The sequence below is a fragment of the Strix aluco genome, chromosome 8 (genome assembly GCF_031877795.1).
Source record: "Strix aluco isolate bStrAlu1 chromosome 8, bStrAlu1.hap1, whole genome shotgun sequence".
Classification (NCBI taxonomy): Eukaryota; Metazoa; Chordata; class Aves; order Strigiformes; family Strigidae; genus Strix; species Strix aluco.
The window spans coordinates 19,605,310-19,611,821 of NC_133938.1; the positions used below are offsets into that span (position 1 = coordinate 19,605,310).

At 44.1% G+C, this 6,512-nt stretch overlaps 1 protein-coding gene and 1 non-coding gene across 2 annotated transcripts in view; one reads left to right on the forward strand and one right to left on the reverse strand.

Annotated features, from left to right (window-relative positions):
• BCAR3 (BCAR3 adaptor protein, NSP family member) overlaps positions 1–3,196 on the reverse strand; it is a 112,902-nt gene extending 109,706 nt beyond the window's left edge. Inside the window, exon 1 of the mRNA XM_074832522.1 lies at positions 2,881–3,196. The gene's annotated coding sequence lies outside the window, so the exon portion shown is untranslated. The remainder of the gene's footprint in view (positions 1–2,880) is intronic.
• Positions 2,686–2,770, forward strand: TRNAR-UCU (transfer RNA arginine (anticodon UCU)). Its single transcript is given in 2 exon segments — positions 2,686–2,722; positions 2,735–2,770. It is a non-coding gene; the product is annotated as a tRNA-Arg (tRNA).
• Positions 3,197–6,512: the final 3,316 nt, after the last annotated feature.

Genomic DNA, 6,512 nt, shown 5'->3' on the forward strand with positions numbered 1-6,512 from the left:
TCCCCAGTCAGTCCTCCTGCATGAATGGAACCAACAGCCAGCTTTTATCTACCTGTGTAAACCAACTAACCAAAATGAAAATACGAGAGGAAATAACAAATCACGTGATTGCCAGGATTCTTCACTCATACACTTTCAGAACTAGTCTTCTCACAGCAAACTCTGATCCTTCACTATCTGCAGTCATTTAGTGCTGTGCTGTCCAAAGGTACCATGTTACGAAGTCACAGTGGTGAGGTACTGACACTCAATTCACCCCACAATAAATGTGCCCAGGTATTCACATACTACAAGATGTTTATGGTGATTCTTAGTTACTTACAAGCGGGTTTTTTTGAGTTGCACAAGCATACATTTAAGCTTATTATACTGAAAATTAACTCAGTTCTTAAAAATAAAAGTTCTGTTTCTTTGATGCAGTGCTGGGGCTTGAGGACTCAAACTTTCCACACTTTGCATTTGTTTACCAGGAGCGCTATGAAGAGTTCTGTCCATAACAGAACAGTTGTGGCAAGACCACATGGACCCAGAGCTTGTAAAACTCAATCAGACCAGCTCTGAATCTCATACAGCTTAGTGATTCTTGGTCTGTGTTTACAACTGCTCTGGCTCCACAAGAGTTTGTTAGCTTGGGGGTATACCTCCATGGTACTTGCTGTAACTACTAAACCCTTCCAGTAACCCCTGTCTCTGGGCAGCATTGCAGAAGCTATTTAATAATCAGCCAGCTCACGAGCTTTGGCCCACTGCTGGCCATAGGTCCACTAGCTGACATCATGGAGATCACAGGGCGTACTACCAGTGTGCCTTCATCACCTGAGTCACCTTTGTTACTCATTACACTCGGTATCTCAGCCCTTGCTGCAATGGCTAGTGGATTGTGTATCCTAATCAGCTTATTTTATATCGATTTGATTAGCTTCCTGGTTCCGCAGATTTTAGGGTGTGTTTATTTTCACATTTTTCCTCACTCTTATGGATGCTGATACTTTTAAATTATTAAGAAGTGAAACTGGAGATTCTCACAAAACTGTTTTACTGCATAACCTAGGCCATGGCACTACAGAGCAGATGCCCTTCTGGCCCTGCCTGCCAGCCCCAGCTCACCCTCCTGAGCCCTCCAGCGCCACCAAGTGCCTGGCAGCCCTGTGCCCCCTCCTCGAGCCCAGCAGGGCCGGCAGTGGGAGAGCCGAGCCAGGGAGTCACCCCAGAAGCAGAAAGCCACAGGCTTTGCCTGGGCTTAGAATTCAGTTTTGGGGAGGGTTAGAGAAAGAATAAGCTCATGCTCTTGTCTTTTGGGGTTTCCAATATGCCTACTCTTGGTTTAAAAAAATAACATCAAAGACTCATTTCAGACCATAACTTCTGCTTTGAAGGGAAAATCTTGTTTTTACTGAACCCCCTGGGGGTTTTACTGTGATTCTAGAACAGATAGAGTTCAGTCATTGCTCCCTTTAAAGGATTTAGGAATAGACATTCACAGTATTTGGAACAATGATCCATATACTGGAATGCTTTCACCCACATTGAAAATATTGTTACGTAATAGAATATTATTTCCCTAATTTATTTTCTTTTTTGTTCTTTCCATTTAAAAGGGGTTTTGTATTGTCTCCAAAATATTCTCAGTTACTAATTTCCAGGTGTGATTCCCACATCCTATTTCTTTACCTGTCAACAGACAATAAGTTGCTGCAGTGTGTAGCAGAGATTGCATGGACATGTTTTTACTGGTTACCTATATCTTATCTTTCAGATTCCTGCTGAGTATTTTTTTTTTTTGTCTCATGTGGCATTGGAAAGCCAGCAAAACACTGCAGTGCATGGGATGCCCCGGAAACATAACCACAGTTTACCAGGTTCCTTTAATTCAGATGCTATTGTTTAAAAACAAAACCAAAACCCCTGTATTTAGACTGTCCCTAAAAACCTACAGGGCTGGAAACCACCAGTGTTAAAATAACTTGGTTCCAAGTAATTTTGGAACTGACCCTGTGTAGTTTCCATATCCTTGATGCTATGACTGTGGTTTTTGCCTGAAATGTTCACGTTTACTCCAGAAGTAGTGGACTGCTGTTAAAAGCACATTATAGACAATTGCAATCTGAGAGATGTTTGTATTTGTCAAAGCAAAACCATTTGATACAATTCATCAATGTATCACCTTCACCTGTGTAAAACGGCCGACTCCTATAAAGACATCCTTATGCAAATTTATAGATGTTTAGCAGAGCAGTTCCCCAATATAAGGCAATTGTGGAATATAATTATATTCCCCCAAAGATAGGGAATAATATTAAAAACGCTCAAGTGGGATGACGACAAGTATTTTATACTGATTACCGATGGAGTTAAAGTCAGTCTTTCACAAGAAATCATGACGTAGCCCCATGGCGAGTGCTGAACAGCGAGCTCTGGGCCCCACCCGGGACCCGGCCCTGGGCAGCGCTCAAGCGGCGCGTAGAGGCTGCTCGAGACTCGTTTATACAGCGGAACTAAGCCTACTCATACTGGTTTGAAAAAAAAAGGAAAAAAAAGACAAAGAAAAAAGGTAAAGCGTTCCTCGCTGGCGCCTGAACTCCGCTGCTCGCGGAGCCCAGGGCCAGCCCCCCGGAAGGCAGCGCGGCGCCGGCCGGGAGCGCTGCGCGCAGGCTCTATGGGCGGCGTGCAAACGCTCCAACAGGTGGCTCCGTGGCGCAATGGATAGCGCATTGGACTTCTAGAGGGTGAAGGGATTCAAAGGTTCCGGGTTCGAGTCCCGGCGGAGTCGTGTCTGCCCTTTTCCTTTTTTTTTTTTTTTTGGTTGGTGGTTTGCGGGTTTTTTTCCTTCCCCCTCCCCTTCCGGTTGAAACCTTTTTACCCCACTCTCCAGTCCCTTACCTCACCGCCGGAGCGATCCGGTCAACCGCCCTGGCGCTTCCCGGCGGCCGGCTCCCCTCAGCGCGGCTCTGCGGTCCCGCCTGCCGGCGAGCGGGGAAGGCTGGGAGCGGGCGGGGACAACGGCCGCAGCCTCCATCGAGCGTGGCAGCGCCGCGGCCGTCTCCGCTCGAACCTCCGCCGGGCCCCAGCGACGTGAAGATGCCTCACCGCCAGCGAGAAGGGTGGAGGGCCGAGGACGGGCGCCGCGGCGAGCGGCGGGAGAAGGGCTCTCCTCCTCCTCCTCGCCCCCTCGCCGGCCCGCAGGCGGCGGCGCGCGGCGCCCCGTGCAGCCCCGCGCGGCGGGCAGGGCCCGCGCGGCAGCAGCCGGCCGCGGGGGCGGCAGCGCGCGGCCCTGTGGCGGCCGCAGCACCCGCCTGACCAGCCGCCCGGAAGCAAAGCCCCGCCGCAGCGGCAACCCTGTGGAAACCCGTCAGTGCCCACAGACCCGCCTGCTGGTGCTGCTGCCCTTCTAGGACAGTCTTCGGAAATTATTTTCCTCGAAAAATAAAAACTGTCTTTCCTGGAGGCACCTCAGGGATGCCCGCGATACACTTCTGGCTAAAGTTATTGTCAAGCAACGCAACAAGCCCACAAAATGCAGTAGACTAAACTGAAGCATTTTAACACTTGAATCAACACCATCTTTTCTTCCTAACTTACACATATCTCTAAATAGAAGATGAGCCATTTTAAAAACAAAAAAATTGGTAAAACGTAAAACAGTAGCAGCACTAAACAAACCTTGATTTTTCTCAAGATTGCGTAAATTCATCTGATTCATTATTAATGAATCAATTTGTGGGGTTCTTTTAGAAACTATTTTTAATCCTGCATGTGTGACTACAGGGTCTTTTTCGAACTGTAATAATGTTTTATTTAAAAGCAATAAAGGAAAAAGTCCACATAACTGAAAAAGAAACCCACCATGAGGAACATTAACTATCACTTTTACAGCACAGTAACCCACTCAAGAATGCCATCTAGCTACAAAATATATATAGCCCTTTACAGAAACATCAGACTTTCTCAGAATTTGCAGATAAATGGCAAAACCAAAACCTCTCTACGTTAACCTTGTAAAAAGCAACCACATCATATGACAGAAGACAAAATGTTCCTCCTTGTTCAGTCACTTCCAGCAATGCATTTCAGTCCAAATACTATTTCCCTTTCACTTTTTGTATTTAAGGATAGCTTAATAAAATTTGTTTAGTTCCTAGTGAAAAAAAATTGAAGGCAGAGGCTTTTACATATACATGTTCGCATGTTGCAAGCAGTATTTACATAATCAATACTCTAAAAAAGCAGGTTAAGAGCTACAGTCCAAAAGAAAATGAGAAAATTGCTGTCTCCATTCTTGTTGGTTTTCAAGACCCGACTGTATAAAGCCCTGAGCAACCTGGTCTAACCCTGCTTTGAGCAGGAGGCTGGGCAGGGCAAGCTCTCATCATGGTCCCTTCCAACCTGCGTTATGGCAGGATTCCAAATCGCAGCAAGACCTAGGTGGGCTCCTGGGATAAAGACAGGACTATAATAATTAAGAGATCAAAAATAGTTTTATCATATGGAAAACAGCAATGATAAGAAGGCACCTTCAGTTTTAAGGAGACTTAAGTTGACTGCAGAGAGAAGATTAAAGACCTCCAAAGAAGGAAAAATGAAGAAGTATGAACAATGAGCACAACAGAGGAAAGTGAGAAGTATTTTAGTTCTGTTCCTAAACTAACCATGCCTACTAGTGGCACCACACCAGCAACACCTCAGCCACTGTCAGCCTAATCCCTTTTCCTTATAGTCTTTTGGTTGTGACATCTAGGAGATGGGCTGTACAACCACTGGGTAGTCTCTGCCCCAAGGGCAAGAAGAAAAAGAAACACTGGCAAAACCAAGGGGAGCATAAAGAAACAGGAGAAAGGAATTATTACCATCCTTACAAAACATTTCACCGACATCCAAAACAGCAAGAGGTGCACATACTAAGAAAACCCAACACAGTACCTACTGCCCTTTAATCTTGGGGAAAATCCTTGTTAGTAATGGTTTATGACACTAAAGGCAGAATTACAAATTAGCACAAGTATTTCTGACAGCCACTAGAAGAAAGTATTACTTGCAATTGATAGCAAAGTTCCTCAAACGATGCTAGTGTTTCACAAAAATGTTTTTGATGTATTTGAATATTCAGAGAAATGTGATAATCTGGTAAATTTAGGCAATCACATGGTGCATTTTGTTTTTATTCTCTCCCCAACAACATAAACCTTATGTCAATTACAATCAAATTTAATTGAAAGGTAGAGGACTCCAAAATGCTGCCTGCCTATCCTTTTATGAAAATTGGTGGTTAAGAAAAGGTACACTTAACTAGTGCCTTAACTAAGAGGCTGAAGCACAAGCTCAGGCAATAGCGGACTGGCGAGCCAGCAAACACAACCTACCAGTACCACCCTGCAGCCCAGCAAACGCTGTCCAGTACCTCACCTCCTGGTCACCTAGAAGAACACGGGCACTTGCTGGGCACAGTGTGTGGCAAACAGAAGACATCAGAAAAATCAAAGGGAAAGGATATAGAACATTAAACAAATCCCTCGCTAGCTATGTTGTACACAAAGTAGCTTCTGTAAATAGCTATTGAGCAGCCCGAGAACAGACACAGAGCTGTTGCTTGCTGTGTAACACCAAAGCTTGCGTTTCTTTTTTAAGGTCTGTGAGAGTTACACATTCCAAAGTTGCACCTCAACATCCCAGGATGCAACAGAATGACAACTACTATGGTGCCTTGTTTTCTTTTCTGTGTTCAGTATTTTTTTGTGTTTCCATGTCTCATCTAGAGAACAAGACACCACAGTTGGTTTTACTGGCTTTTTTCACCATTTACAGAGAATCAAATTAGCATATATATAACTGTATTAGAATAGTATCTGCATGTTAGCTGAGACTTGGGGACAGGTGGTTTTACTTGTATGTGTTTGATAACTTCGCAATGAATTCACTCTACTTTGCATACCACTCATCTCCAGGCAGTCAAGACTTTTTAAGGAATCTAGATTCCTGCCTGTCTCTGGTAATCAAAACATTATGGTCAATTTCAGAAGAATATAAAAAACCCCACAGGATCTGGGGAAGATTTCTTTCAAGCTTCAGTTGGTGATCAATATATACCATGATGCTCGTTTCATTTTCAGTATTTCCAGCACGAATAGCTAATTCTTAACAAAACAACCACTTCCCATTCTCAATAGTAGAAAATTCCAAGGTTAAACATTAGTCAAGAGCATACTTCTTGTTTAAGATCTGCAACCTACAAAATTCAGCGTTCATATGATAACGCCACTGGTCCTCTGATAATCACTCTTAAATCTTTCTCACCCAATCTACCTAAAACAATGTACTCATAGTTTTATTTCTTCTGTTATCTGTCTTTTGTGCTACTTAAGGGCAGTAATGGGGTTACACTAATTGTAAGAGCAATATAATAAGCAGATCATTAAAAAACAACCAAACACCACAACAGTTCTGACAATCACAAAAGGTTATGAACCAATACTAAAAGGGAACTGAGCTGATGCCATCTCTGGTTCTGTAATGGTAGC